Genomic DNA, 16,499 nt, shown 5'->3' with positions numbered 1-16,499 from the left:
AATAGAAGACATACAAAAACTGTCTGCACACTGCTTCTCATTAGAGTCACACTGCTGAAAGTGAAACGATTTTGGAGTCATCTGACAGAATTTATTCTTGGTATCACAACTGTACCCGATTGTTATTGTCTCCCACTCTTGATTTCGCAGTGGGCACAATGAACTGTTATAATTTTATATAAAGCATTGAATATATTGATACACAGAATTCAAACACAGAAAAGTAGTTATGACAATGGTTCTCTGGAAATTCAGTTGATATATCAATCAGTATGTTCTCAGTCTTTAATTTCTTAAAACTAACAGTCAAGATAAGTGCTTGTTGCTAAGTTGCCATGCAGTGCATCAAAGGAATAACTAAATCATTTTATGATAGTAAACTATTTTAATTCCATGCATTCTCTGCATTGGCAGTATACAGTGGTCAGAATCTCTCCTCATGCCTAAAAATGCTGAAGACAGAAGCCACTAAAATATTTCTGTGCTTTGAATGTGTCCTTATAACCAACCGAATATGTATTATATAGGATCAAATTTGTTTGCAGAACATGAATGGTGCCACCCAGAAATAAACAAACAAATCATCAATCAACAAATCAATCAATAAATGAATCAAGTAGAACAGAATCTACAATAACGACATGACCTGAATTATATGTACTGAACTAACTCTGTCTAGATTATTCCTAAAGAATGTAATTTAGTGAAAAAGATGTACTTAAACTGGCATCTAGTAGACTTGAACCTGTTTAATACAAAAAAAGTTATTTTTTTGTAAATGAAGGTCAGAAAAAAGTGGATAATGTACATGCTGTATGAACATCATTCCTAATTTACAAATGTTATACAATGCCAATTAAAATGCATCTATTTAGAATATCTTCTGACAGTACATTTAAAAGAACTGGTGCACTGCTATGTCTGTCTAGTTGTGAATGGAATCCATCTCTTCCCCTATCAAAGTTCACCATGATCACCCAGAGAAACAATCCTTTGTCACATTTAATTGATAAAACATAACCTATGATCTTACAAGCATGATTTTTTGCAAAGCTGCACAGCCTTTGAGACTATCTTCATTGTTATTATAATGTAAACCTAAACAGTTCTACATATATACAGTTAAAGCAAAGCAGTCAAAACAATGACATAGCATTCACAATGCACAGGAAATGTGAACTGTTATTCATTACAGCATCTCTATGATAAACTTTTCTTTTTAAATAAAATAATGTAAATGAAACCAACAACAAATATATTAATCTTAAAACTGATCAAACTCTAAATTTAACTAAATGTGTGCAGATGAAAAGAATAAAAAAAACAGACTAGTGTTCTGATGTTTATGCTAGTAAATGTAATCCTAACAACTTTAAGCAATTACAAACTATAACTCCCCAATGATCTTGGAGAAAGATACAGCTGCGGTTGAACAGTAATATCCATAGTTTGTATAAATGGACCTCAGTTTAAGCATTAAAAAATTGCAAAATCTGCTGCACAATGACAGCAACAAAACAGCCAAAAACTTGATTAGCGAGCTACATGCAACACAGCATAAAATATTAGCATTTTAGTCATTAATAAAGTCAAAAACTGTTTTAACTAAAGAAAAGTTAATAAATGCAGTGTCAATAACAGCAGACTAAAAAATGCTTAACCCTCAGTGCTGAATAGAAATTATAGGATTTTCAGTTTTGATAATTTTACTGCCAAGATTGTCCAAAGTTCAAAATACTGGTTCTGGAAAATTTTAAGTCAACTTGTCTCTTTGTTTACATTGAAAAATATTTTAGAAAATAAACATAATAATAATAATAATAATAATAATAATAATATTAATAATAATAATGTAAAACAGGGACTGTTTTACCCATTCAAGACAATGTCATCAACTTTCTATACTTTGCGTGCATAAAAAAAGACACTGATACCCTGAAAATGTGATCGCCCACCCAAAAAAATTATCCAAATCCAAACCTACATATATGTTAAAATTGCTAAATAAATGATTGCTTATGCTTTGCAAAAAAAAATAAATAAATATACTGCCCCATAAAGAAGAAAGTTGAAATAAGGTAAGGAAAGTACTAACCGCCGACCAGAAAACTGCAAATTAACAAATCAGACCCTTTTCTGACTTATTATTTTAGCTAAAATAAGATAAGTAGAAATTTATACAAACTATAAAAATAAATCATGACATAAACCTCATTAGACTGCTAAAGCATATCAAGTAAATCACCTGTCACCTCAAAAAACGGACATTCAATTTTACCAAAGTACAGGAGAAAACCCCTCCCAAGAATATCCATTCAGAAACTACGTTAATCTTTATTCTGTAGAAACCTTAGCAATTAATGTAGCCAGTCGAAATAACTAGAGACTACTACTGTAACACAAAATAAAAGGAAAGAATAGTAAATAGAATATGGGAGGGACTGGTTTGTATGAGTGCAATTGTAACCATGATGTAAGTAAAGAAAGGACTTCATGATAGTCAGCTAGATGCTGGTAGAGATGAAAGCATCTTAGGTCAGATGGCTTCAGTTATCTCCTCTGACTTTTATGAACTGGCTCCTAGTTTTGGAAAGATTTTTGAAGAACTAAGGGCTTTTATAGAGCAACAGAATATTTTTGGGTTACCTAGATGTGTGGTTTTCAGACTTCCATAGTATTACACTTTAGCACTGTTGGTTTGAACACTCGTGCGGTTCCCTAGTTCTTGGCATTGGTGAAAGTTACAAGCATTTTGTGAGTCACCTTTCCATTCTTTCCAAACTCTTTTCCTTCCCCTCACTTATTTCCTAACTCTATCGAAGCCATGGTCATAACTACCTGTAGTTATGTCTTAGTCATAACTACCTGTAGTTGTTGTTATGCTTCAGCAGATGCTTACCTTGCATTACTCCTAGCATGTTACAGAAGGTAGATAAAGTAGTGGCAGGGTCTATACATACGTCTGAATGTTCAACCAGTTAGTCACTTGGAACTCTGAATGCAGCAGGTAATTAAAGTTTTAAGGTAGTACGTCAGTGATTTTAGACACTGCTTGGGTGTTTTCAAAGTCCATTTGAAAGTCAACCAGTTATCTATTCAGGATCTGTGAAGACAGAGTATTCCAGGGAACCAAAACAGTCCAGATTTGCCTGTCAACCCACATGCCATAAGAATATGGTTGGTACTTCAAATAGACATGGTCAGTCTCATTGGAAGGTAAGGAGGAAGCATAACAGATCTAAGATACCTCTCAACTGTACAGATTTTCACAGAATGTCCAGATTTTTGCCTCATATTTTTTGTCTGTTCCTCATATAATTTGTGGTTTTCTGGATTTTTGTGGCAAATCAGTGAGGAGTGAATTCACTACATAATGAAAGGCATTTGAGTTTCAGACTTCATATCATTCAGAAAATGCATAGTAACACAAGTCATTTTATTCTAGCAATGTTTTAAGTTTATAAGTGCAATATTTAATATTTGTCCCTATTTTCGAGGCTTTGTCCCCCCAATATTCTTGGCATTGCCCACATTTTTTGTGCAAAGAAGTTGAGAGCTATGATCTAAGTATTGCCATGATCTGCATTAATACCCAGGAAATGCATAGATTATGAACATGACTGGAGATCTGCAAAGGCGAATGAATATACAAAGGGCAGTTCTTTTAAAATGGGAATACCATGACAAAAGAAGGGAATCATAGCAGATATAGTCAAACACAGGCATAGAAATGGAGATAAAGACAAAGAAAACATTAAACCTTTACCAAAGTACAAGTCTTTATGGAAGAGATCATAATGGAGCAGCTGACAGCTACAGCATTATTCTGTGGCTAATACAGTCACTTAACCACTTAGGTCTGCGCTGGTGGGAGCAGCCTTGTGATAAATCACAAGCTTGGGTAGCTGAGGGCAGATATTTCAGCTAGCAGATTTGATCTGTCATTGAAAGGATGGGTGTGGTTGTTAGATTATCTTAAAACTATAATGTGTTGAAATTAAGTAAGTTAGAGTTTATCAGAGGAAGAGGTCCATGCTGTGCTACAGAGTGCAAGGAAGGCAGTTCTTGTATCTTGACTTCCTCACAGATCTGAAAAGCTGTATATCATTGTGTCTGGATTATCTAGTGTTTGGTTTATGCCATTTCTGCTAAATTTTTACTGCAGACATTAGTGTTAGAAGGAACCTGGATGTTTTGGAAGTCTGGATGTCATATGATTCATTTGGGTAAACCAGAACCTTCTTCATTTATGGAAGCTGCAATGTGAGAGATAGAACAGTTTTTGTTTCTGTGAAATTGGACTTGTTCTGGTACAGTGGTAAGAATATTTTTCTGCTAGAAGTACCTCGAGGGGAAGGTTAAGAACTGCTTAATTTTTTGCTTTGATCTTTGTTTTTAACTTTCTTTCTTGTTTATGAGTGAAGTGACAGTCCTTCTTTACAGTGGTAACATTTGTCTGTTTAATAAAAGGATGTTTTATTTAATAATATAGGATTGCTGTTGCTTTATTAACAGATAATCACCAAGTTACCACAGTGTCTACAGAATAATTGGTAATAGTAAACCTTGAAGTAAAGCGTGATGACAGGAACTGCAATTTTGGCATCAGATCTGAAGTTAGAAGTTCTGGAAACTCGGGTCAAGAGAGATACCATGTTGCCCTTGGCCACCAGTTGGGGGTGAGTTGCAAAGGATTGCAGGGCAACAGACAGAGAGAGAACTGAGAATCCCAATATTTGAATGGCAGGAAGAGCATTCTTTAGCAGAACAAGAGTGCCAATTTTTTTTCACATTGCTGTGCTTGTAATGTATTGCCCTCTACAAACATTATATTTAAACAAGATGCCTATAAATGTACAATGTACTTGGTGTCATAACTCCTTGGGTTAAAGGGTGATGACAGACTGTACAGGTGTGTCACCAGACCAAAGTCATATATTCAGAAAACTCAGAACAAGACAAGTGTTTAGTTATCACACACACACACACACACACACACACACACACACACACACACACACACACACACACACACACACACACACACACACACACACACACACGTGTTTGTGCATGTGTACATGTATGTGAATATCTGATTGTCATAGTTTGCAATGAATGATATATTAACTAACAGTCTTCATATTTCTATGTGTACATATATGCATCTTCTCCCTGAAATCTGATCACTCACCCACACAGTCTCTTCAGCTTTCATACATGCATTCACTCACTCTCTCTCTCTCTCTCTCTGATCTCTCACACACAGTCACTTCTGCTTTCATACATGCATTTACTCACTCACCCTCTCTCCGATCTCTCACACACAGTCAGGGTCCCATTGAAAATTGCTCCACATGCCACGAGTGCAATAGGTTGCTGACCCCAGTGCTAGGAGCTTAAACCAAAAACTGCACACCCTGGAAACACTTCTTTCACTGGAAGTTGTAGATGTCTGTGCAATCAAAGAAAATTGGTGCAAGGCTTCAGAGAGTACCTGGCCTTGCAAGGCTACAATGCCTTCCACACCTTCATACTGTAAAATGAATGTGTAAGAACAAAAGAAGGCAGTGTTTCTATCTATATTAGAGATAAATTCACATCCTGTCTAGTTAGACTGGACAACTCTATGGAGTTTTTCCAAGTTCAGGTTACAAGTGGATAAGACCCCCATTCAAGTCGTATCCAATTATAGATGACCCTCCATGGGTCATGACATGCATGAAGCTTACTTGACCAAACTGGAGACAATCCAAATATTACCAAACACTCTGGTTATGGGAGATTTCAATTATCCCACTATCAACTGGGAAACCTAGACTAGCCCTAACCAACTAGCACAAAAGTTCCTTGACTTTGTTAACTCAAAAGCCATGGAAGAAATTGTTCATACCCAGACAAGAGGAACAGACATACTAGATCTGGTCTTCACTAACATGTCAAAAAGATGCTCTACTACAACTGTCAAACCCTCATTAGTTAAATGTGACCTCAAATCAGTCAGCATCTACCTAACACTAACACCAGAACTCACAAAGGGTGACATTAGACTAAAAACATCACCAAGGCAAATTATACCCCCCTAGGTGAAGTCATAATTGCATTCAAAGCCCCACCCCCAGCTGGAAGTGTTAACTACTCCAAAGCTTACATTAAAGCCCTGTACAATAACTTGCATAAGTGTATAGACTTGGCTGTACCAGAAAGAATCAAAGCTAGAGCCCCAAGTAAAAACAAGCCACCATGGTGGACATCCAGCATCAACAAACTTTACAATAAATGCAAAAAGAAGCTGTCCATGAAAATAAACCTGAAACCCCAACAATGAAAAAGCACCCTCCTCAGCCTCAACAGGCAAATAAGACAACTTATCAAATCCTCTAAGGGCCTCGTTGAGAAAAACTTAGCTAGCACAGCCAAGGATAACTATAAGGCCTTTTACAGCTATGCACATAGCCTAAAAGGTAGGACCCAAGCATGTGCAGAATTAGTGACCAATGGTACTACATACACTGACTCCACAGAGATAGCAAACCTGCTAGTGGATAGGTTTGGTGAAAATTTTACCCCAAACCAAAATGTAAAACACTGTAGAGGTGCAGGATCCACATAGCCACCAATGATAAAAATGTGAATGCAAGTGCAACTTTAATTATATCTCAAAAATTAAAACATAAAACGCTTAACTTAATCACCTTGTTTTTCATCCCAAATTTTGGGACTTCAGATAAATATGCTCTCATTAACACGCCCTTAAATATCAACAGTAATAAACTAATAAATTCATTAAAAGAATTGAATAATTAGTAAGAATGCCCAGCAGGTCTATCACATTCAGTTCTAGGGTTTGTTTTATCTAAATAAAGAGATCTGTTATTTTTATATATATATATATATATATATGCGTGTGTGTGTGTGTGTGTGTGTGTGTGTGTGTGTGTGTGTGTGTGTGTGTGTGTGTGTGTGTGTGTGTGTGTACGTAATTTCACCCTAAAGCTAATGAGCCAATACTAAAATTATAAATACTATATAGTAAAATGATTGAATTCCAACTTATTAAAATAAATAAATGATTATTAATAATTACAATAAACAAATGTAAAACCTTTACTACCCATTAGTGCCCAACTCAAAATGAGTTCTTTACTATAAAATATATGTTACTCAAGCATATTTAAAAATATAAATGTCTAAAATATATTTGACCAAGCAAACACTAAAATTGAAAGTATGAACACCTTATTCTATATGTCATCTTTCAAATTCTGTGTTAGTGTACCTGAATACCAAAAATAAAAAATACAAAAAAATAATAATAATAAAAAAAAATTCTATTTAATGCCTTTATAACCTAGCTGCTTTCAACTTCAGCATAGGTACCAAGAAAATGCTTTCATTAAGACCAGTGGCCTCATTTGCTTGTAAAACTTAACTGCCAGTAAACTTCCCAATACTCTACTTTTTCTTCCCATAGCTCCCCTCTGAGGTCCCTTGGTTCCATTTCAAACACACAAAAAAGGAAAACTTAGCTTCTTTACAACTTAAGGTGTGTTTATATAGGGCATTATTGATGTTCATAGTTTGATATCATAATAATGTTCATATATTCTCCATTTTAAGGCCGTTTCAGTTTTTACATTTGTTTATTGTAATTATTTATAATCATTCATTTATTTATATTTAATATATTTGAATTCAATCATTTTAATAGATAGCATTTATAATTTTAGTTCTGGCTCATTAGCTTTAGGGTGAAATTATGTTAACATACATACATAAAAAGTAACAGATCTGTTTATTTAGATACAACAGACTCTAGAATTGAATATGATAGACCTGCTAGGCATTCTTTCTAATTATTCAATTGTTTTAATGAATTTATTAGTTTATTAATGTTGATATTTAAGGGGATGGTAATGAGAGCATAGTTATCTGATGAAGTCCCAGTGTTCAGGATGAAAAACACAGTGATTAAGTTAAGCGGTTTATGTTTTAATTTTTGAGATATAATTAAAGTTGCATTCGAATTTTGATCATTGGTGTTTTGGTTCCTGCACTTCTACAGTGTCTTATATTTTGATTTGTAGTAGGGTCAACTAGCATTCTGGAAGCTGGTTTCATTGTCTATAACTTTTAGTGCAAAATTTCACCCCCTGATCCCCTCCAAACCTATCACAACCCCTGCCCCAAACTCCCCCCACCCCACATATCTGAAGAACAGGTTATCAAAGCCTTGTCCAAGTCAGAAAACACAGCCTCTATGGGACCAGACAGCATCCTAGGCTGTCTTCTAAACAGGCTACAACATGAACTAGCATCAGCATTAAGTACCCTATTCAATCACAGTCTAACCACAGGCTTTGTTCCTGCAGAATGGAGAACAGCAACAGTTATTTCCCTCTACAAAGGTGGCCTAGCAACAGATCTGGGAAATTTCAGACCCATAAGCCTGACCAGCGTCATCTGTTGAACCATGGAGTGTATCATTATGGACCTCATAAATAAAGACATAGGTGACCTCCAAACCCTGGATCCTACCCAGTTTGGCTTCATTAAGGCCTGTTAAATCTGGTGGATTTTTTTTCAAAAATGTGACCAGGGCCGTTGATGAGAGCAAATCTGTGCACACAGCATATCTTGACTTGGCAAAAGCTTTTGACACAGTCCCACACTCAGGCATTTCTGAAATTTAGCCAAATGAATGTAAACCCCTTTGTTGTAAGATGGGTTGCTAACTGGCTCACAAACTGGATACACACTATCAAAGTGGGTGACTCCACATCAGTCAGCAAACCTGTTACCAGCGGGGTGCCATGGGGTCAGTGCTGAGCCCACTGCTGTTTGATATATACTTCTCAGAAATTCAGGTTAAAACAAAGGGGTTGTGGCTGACCAAGTTTGCAGATGGCTGCAAACTGGGTGCAGTTATTGAATCCCCAAATGATGTCAGTATACTCCAGGAGGGTCTTACACAGACCAACGACTGATGTCTTAGTCATGGTCTCAAAGTGAATGCAAAGAAATGCATCATCATTCCCTTCAGTAAAAACAATGTCCCTTCACACTATCAGATCAAAACAATACCCTAAGTACCCAGAAAGTGGTAAGGCACTTGGAATCACAAGTTGACTGTGACATTAACTTCAACCGTCATGTGCCTACTGTAGTAAGGAAGGCTTTCTATGTAGCACACTTGATTAGTAAAGGCATCACCTTGAGAGCAAAAGAGGTATTAACTTCTCTATACTCTGCACTAATCCGGCCCACAGTTGAGTATAACACTCCATTCGACATGTACAGTACAAAGCACCTGCAGCAACTGGAGAGACCTCAGTGCTTTCTAACAAAGAAGATCAAGGGACTCCAGCACGTACCATACACAGACCGACTAAAGTCCCTGTCACTTTACTCTGTATCATATAGATTTTTTAGGGGAGACTTATGTCTGGCTTACAGAGCAATCTCAACCCCAAACCTAATGAACTTGCTACATATGCATAAATCAAATGGGACTAGGGCCACCCATACCAGACCTAAATATGGCCTGTGAATTAAATAGGACATGGTGGAGGGACAGATTTATCTCCCAGTGACTGCTGCATCTTTGGAATAGGTTGCCTACTCATGTGAAACAGAGCACCTCTATCACACTGTTCAAAAGGAACCTTTACGAGTGGATGGGGCACCATAAATTCTTACTGGGAATAGCACCCACTACCCTCCTGGACATGGGCAGTCATTACTAAATGCAATCTTGGGTATTAACTAACATTTCTATGGTATTACATTGGGATGACACAGCTAGGCTTGAAATGGCCTCTAGGTTAATAGCTTAGTAATCTCCTGCGATCCTGTGATCCTAAAACCATCCAAGATGTGAAATAACCATTCTCTTTTCTTATTAGCAAGCAGGGTAAATATGCCAAGATTAGTTAATCATGTATGACAGTAAGAACGATATGATGAAAACCACTATGGAAATGTAACACTAACCCATCTCACTACAGATAATTTTTTATAACTCTGATAATGTTTCCATTGACTGCATGTCACAGTGGACATGCCTTTTATATAATCAGGTTGGTTGTTATTTATTGTATTTACATTTGTTTACAGGGAATGTACGACTGGGAATTAAAACCCCTTTTCAGCAGAGGCCTGGGGAGAAAAGCTCCATGGTTACATGCAGAAAGCTATTATGACAATGTGCAAAATGTCTATTAAAGTAAAAGCATTTATAAGGTTATAATCAAAACATATCAAGAGTTAAATAATGCATTACATTAAAGTAGATATTTTATAAAATTATGCAAAGACAGTTTCAGAGATTGCATTGCAGTATTCATTAAAGTGCATTTGGTTGAGCTTCGGTGTTTGGTTGACAGCTGCCTTGATCACAGTGCATAACCTTTCTACCGCTTTTCTTCTCATTCATTCCTTTCAATATTGTTCTTGTAGAATAAATCACTGAAACTGGTCCTTAGCCAGACATGCAGTTCTCTTATGTACAGAGACTATCACAGCTTTTCTTCCATACTCAAGTATTAAGGATTTTTCTTATAAGTTGTTTAAACTTTTTATTATTAACTGGTTATATGCTATATGAAGAAAAAGATCTGAAAGGTGGGCTTATATGACATTTTATGAGTTATTATTTATATTTTGATAGGCATTATTATAACTCTTTTGTTCATAGATACTAGGCTAGCTGCCCTTGCTGGACATTTTAAGTCTAGCCATTTTCCCTTTTTGTGCTCAAAATGACCTATCTCATTTGGTTATAGATTGGCCTTACCCATCCCATGAGTGATAATTATATATTATCCCTAATGAGAATAACTAGGATCATGCCAAGATAATTTGAGGGAAGCCATGCATGGGATAAAGCATTTAGGAGCTGCATCTGTCCATTAGTAGTACAGAGGCCAGCCCTGCAGTAAATGTTTTGTTTCCCCGTCCATAGATCTAAGTTGCACTTGAAATGGACAGGGATGAACTTTGTTTTATGTGCATTAGTAGTCTGTTCCACAGCAGCAGTATCGTCTGTAAAATATATTTGTCCTTCCAAACCATTCTATTAATGTTGCAGAAGAGGTTTAGATTCCAAGACCAGGTATTTCTGGTGCCATTTGATTTGTTGATGAGCAGTAACTCCATCAGTAATGGGTCAGAGGATGCCTTGCATGCCAGACAGAGGTCACCTCTTAGCAGTCTGTAGGATACCAAGTATAGACAGGGATTTCAGTAGGTCAAGGTAGGACCTGTTGTTTTATTTCTATTTCAATCTGCATTTGTATTCATGCAGTATTTTATTTTTGTGCACTGTATCTTCAATTTGCCTCTTTGTTTTGTGTGTGTGTGTGTGTGTGTGTGTGTGTGTGTGTGTGTGTGTGTGTGTGTGTGTGTGCGTGTGCGCGCGCACGCGCGTGTGTGCGAGCAATCATTTGTTTGTGAAATTTCATTCTTAAGTTAGAGTTGTGTTTTTCTTTTGCTATGGAGACCTTTTCTACTATGTGTTATTCACTTCCTGTCTCTTCTTACATAGTTTTATTTCCTGTATGTGGGGTTGACACATTCACTAGGAGGTTAATTTTTACCTGTTTGTACTCTTTTTTTACTGCTGCTGATTAGGTAATGTATTTGCATTCAGGTTTGTAGTGTTTTATTACTGTGAAATGTGTATAGTTTATTTCACAGTCAGGATTCCAGTTTTGTTCTTTATTATTATTATTATTATTATTATTATTATTACTATTATGCATCTTAGTAAAATATTTGAGAGGGGAGCTGTTCCTGGGCTTTGGAGTTGTTTTTATTGATTGATCAGTTTTTTGCTTATTTTTGGAGTATTTCAGTGTTTACTATTTTTTCTTCTTAAATGTCTTTTCAATCTGGTGATACTTTGTTAGATTTTGAAGTCTGGTAGTCTGTACTAGGCTTCTCCAATGCTCAGAACCAAATTGATGCACTGGTAGGTAATCTGATTGGTCAGTTTTTCTTGTCCATTTTATAATGGGTGATAGAAAGCACTGAGTAGTTGTATTTGATCGGTACATTCACTGGCCCTACTGGGTATAATAGGGGGATGGTTTGGAGAATGGCTCTAGTTTATATCTTGCACCAAAAAGGGAGCACTTTGAAACAAAATTATTGAGATTATATATTTTACTGAATTGCAGCTTAGAATCATTGATGATCATCCCAAATACTGCAACTGAAACAACACTGCACTTGATGTCTATCATTCCACCATAGTATATCTTTTCAAATGTTAAACAGCATGCCTGAGTCTACCAGAGACTAAATTAAATTAAAAATACCCTGAAATATTCAAATCCCTACATTAACTCAGACAGTATTTGTTATCTGAAACATTTACATTTTTTTCTTAAGGGCATCAGCAATATAAAGCTCACACAGACTCTGCCACAACTTGCTGTGAGGGGAAAGGTTAATTTGCTGTTGCTTTCTTGCATTTTGTATTACTTTTTTGCCATCTTCTATTGTGCATATTGTGATTTGTTTTCTTTACATTGTGTTTTACTTGCATTTTACTTTAATTGTATATTAAAATTAGTAAAGACACCACAAGTGTGTCTCTTGTGAGTCACACAAAAATTTTTCTCACCTTCCCACCCTGGTGGTGTTGTGTTCTTAAACTGAACTGTCTTTCTAGTTGCTTGCCTCTTATGTTAATTTGACCACATATCTCCTTCCTTATCCCCTTTCATTAGCTGTTGTGAGTAAGCACAAAATCATTTTGTGAAATCACTCCCTTTTAAATATTTACATTTATTGGCCATCCAACTATATACCATAGAACCAGCATACAAAATGCCCACCCCATTTCAATCTGTCTTACTCTTTTAAAATTAGTGGGTCTCCGCTTAGTTAAAGCTTAAGTTACACACTCTTCCATATCTAACTGCTTAGTGCACACTGCAGTGGTTAGGATATTAACCCATTTTTTTCCATCTTACCTTTAAAATCTGCAGCATCTATTGCAAGACCACCAGTTACTGGAATGCCCCCATTTCTACCTATCAGTAGTCATCATGGGATTAGTGCTTCTGTTTTCTCCTGGCGAGAGAAGGAGCATAGAGACATTATTTCCTGGAGACTGTTGATCACCGGAAAGTCTAATAACTGCTTCTTAGGTGACAGCTTAGAATTTGTGCTTATATTCTGCTCCTGGTGAGAGAAACAGGTGTGCATTGATTCTTGATTGTATAGGGTTGGACAGTGAGTGAGTGTCTGTGCTTGATGTTCCTAAGGCATTACGAACAAAAAGGCTACAACAAGCCTACAGACTCTTGCATCATCTGGGACAAGACTGTGGATCACCAAACAGGCTGTGATCTGCTTCTCATCTTGCGATTGGTGCTAATGTTTTGCTTATGGTGAGAGAAGATGCAAGGAGCATTGTATCCCAGCCGTGTGAACTTGTGGTGAGCCAGCACTAGTAGTAGTCAAACGACTCCCCTCTTTTCATCATTCTTGACAAGCTAATTCTTTGTTTTCAGTAAGTACTGCTTGCTTTGTTTCTAACTTCAGAATATCTGCCTAAATACTTAATCCATAATTTTTTAGGCTCTGCTTATTAGTTTCCCCTCAGGTGTTTGGCAGTGCCCTGTATAGGCACAGACATCTTGAGTGACATTTTTTTCCTGTAAAAGTATGACTGAAGTGTCACCAAAACCTAGTTGCACATAGGACAACTAGTTTGCAGTGACAAGCACTGTTCCCAGGATTGTAAACTAGATATTCCTGACATTGCTTCATATTCTCTCTCCAGCTGTCTAATCAATAAAAAGGGTCTGTTGCAATGGATATGGTGTAGAAATTGCCTTATGTTTACTGCCAACCAGTTAATTCTCAAACAAACTGATATGGTATGTGAGAAATGTATTTACACAATGTCACTGGAGGCAAAATGCTCATATAAAGTACTTCTAATGTCAATAAGGTTGTCTGTAGTACACACTGCACCCATCACCCTCAATTCAAAGCAGAGATATAGACCCACATATGCTGAGGCACTTAAATGTAACCTTCCTAAACCAGAAAGACCTCCTAGATGAAGTACACATATCAAAACACTCTTTCAAAACAACACCCACATCAACAACACCTACAGCCACATTTCATGGAGCCTCTTCTTCTAAGCTCATAAGGCAAACCACCACATAATTCAACATTCTGGTCATTGGAGACTCTCTCTCTCCAGGTTGCGTAAGGAGAAAGCCAGTCAGTTGCTTATCAGGGGCTAGGATCTGCCACATTATGTATGCACTCAGGTTATTGGACCACAAGTACCAGTATGACTTAGTCATAGTCCATGTGGGTGTAAATGATTGGAGACTTGCCTCCCTAGTCTATATGAAGAGACATCATAGAGCTTTCGGAATATGTGTCTCTGGCTGGTATGAGGTTAGCACTGAGCAGAATTTTACCTCCTCCAAGGATGATGTCACAATACGAACAAAAGATGAATGACTTTAATAATTAGTTTAGTTTCTGGTGTCATTCTAAGGGGGTGCAATATTTGTCAGCATGGATGGAGATGGTCAACAGATCATGCTGCTTCCCCAGGAATGGTCTGCACCTCTCCCCTTTAGGCTTTTAAATATCAGCTAAAACATTGTCTTCCCCTATAGGGCCTTTTTTTAGGCAATGTAAAACTGAAAGTACTTCTGATATAGCAAATTAAAATCAAGAAAATCTAAAGGTATTACTGCTCAATGCTAGGAGTCTAAAAAAAAAATTCCACTCCCTAGAAACTCTCCACTCTAGAGAATGCTGACATTGCAGTCTAAGCAAAAAACTCCACTCACTAGAAACTCTGTTTACTCTACAGAATGCTGACATCTGTGTGGTCACTGAGACATGGTTCAAAGCCACAGAGAGCACACTGACAATCCAAGGTTATAATGCCTTCTATACATTTACACCAGGTAGTACACAGACAGGGACTAGAGCTGGAGGTGTCTCAATTTACATCAAAAATAGAAAAACCAAAGTAATAATCACAAAAACAAGAAGTACCGTCTCGGAATAAAAACCTGTTAACAAGTAAAATAAAACAAAGGTTAAGCGCTTTTGTCTGTTGCAATAGTCAGACTTCAGAGCCAACTATCATAACTAGTTGCTTGGTTTTATATAAAATCTAACCAATCACAATAAAATTCCCACACCCTTAAGTTAAATATTCAGCTCAATTAATTAAAATGAAGACATGTCCAATGTTTCAACAGCAACAACACTTAATAAAACTGGTATAACAAACATCAATTTTTCAAACCACACTTGTCAAAACTGACTTTTTCTACATGCATAATGTTTAAAAACGTTCTTATAATTTTATATATAATAACAACAATAATAATATTATTAATCAAAAATGACAAACTTGTGGTTTTATAGTTTGGCTGCCAGTATCATTAAAACACTGTTAATACTAATTTTATCATTTAACCCTGGGGATCTGGCAGCATCTAACTTTAATTGCTAGTATAATTCTTTGTATTCTAACCTAGTTTCCCAAGGCCCTCACCTTGGGTTTTGCTTAACTTGTTCCAGAATAAAGAAAATGTACTTACTATGCCTAAAAAGGGCATTTGTATCCCTACCATGGGTATCATAATTATGTTCATATATCCAATTTCTGATGGCTCTTTCCATTTTACCCAAGTAAAAACTGGAACAAGATTTACATGTAACCAAATAAATTACATCCCTACTACCACAATTAAAATGTCCTTTTGATTTAATACATGTTCCCCTAGCCTCTAAATAAATCTTATTTCTGTCTGCAGTAAATCTGCACAGGTTACAGAAGCCACATCTACAAGTACCATCCTTCCTACTATTATTTGTACTATTGTATACATTACTGGCCTGAAGTATCTCTCTCAAATTCCTATCCCTTCTTCTACCAAATACTGGCAATCCTGTTATTTTCTTATTAATATCTGAGTTGAGTCAAAACACTCCAGTATTTTTAATAATATTCTCTACTTCTGTAGAATTTGAACAGAATTTGTACACAATGGCCAGATCATATGAATTTGTAGTACCATTATTACCAGTCTGCTCAGTTATACCCTTACCAAAAAGGGGGAAATGTATCTGTTCTCTTTGTCTAGCGACCTCATCAGCCAGACAATCAAATTGGTAGGGTAACTCCTTTCCAAAAATAAACTCTTCACAAAGTTAATTTCATCCTCAAAATCCTCCTGTTTGGTAGTTATCCTGGATGTCCTAATCCTTTGTGCTTTCACTATACCCTTCTTCTAATAATATGGATGTTCACTTAAAAAATGTAAATAAGAATTGGAATATGTCTCTTTATGATGAATTCTAGAATTATATCAATTAATTACAACATCTTTGTATAAGTGAACATCCAAATAATTTATAGCCCCTTTTAAATAAGAACTGGTACATTTTAGAAAAGTGATAGTTGGCCCAATGTACTCAAGAAAATGTTCTAGTTCTTT

The 16,499-nt window shown here is 36.3% G+C and overlaps 1 protein-coding gene across 1 annotated transcript in view; it reads right to left on the bottom strand.

Moving 5' to 3' along the window:
* The window catches only part of LOC122801842 (hydroxyacid oxidase 2-like), a 376,520-nt gene that overhangs the window by 287,994 nt on the left and 72,027 nt on the right, over window positions 1–16,499 (bottom strand). The window lies entirely within an intron of this gene.

Source organism: Protopterus annectens, chromosome 5.part0 (assembly GCF_019279795.1).
Source record: "Protopterus annectens isolate FY-2018-M chromosome 5.part0, PAN1.0, whole genome shotgun sequence".
NCBI classification, from domain to species: Eukaryota; Metazoa; Chordata; order Ceratodontiformes; family Protopteridae; genus Protopterus; species Protopterus annectens.
The sequence above is the reverse complement of the archived record's forward strand: the minus strand, read 5'-3'. Positions and strand labels throughout refer to the sequence as shown.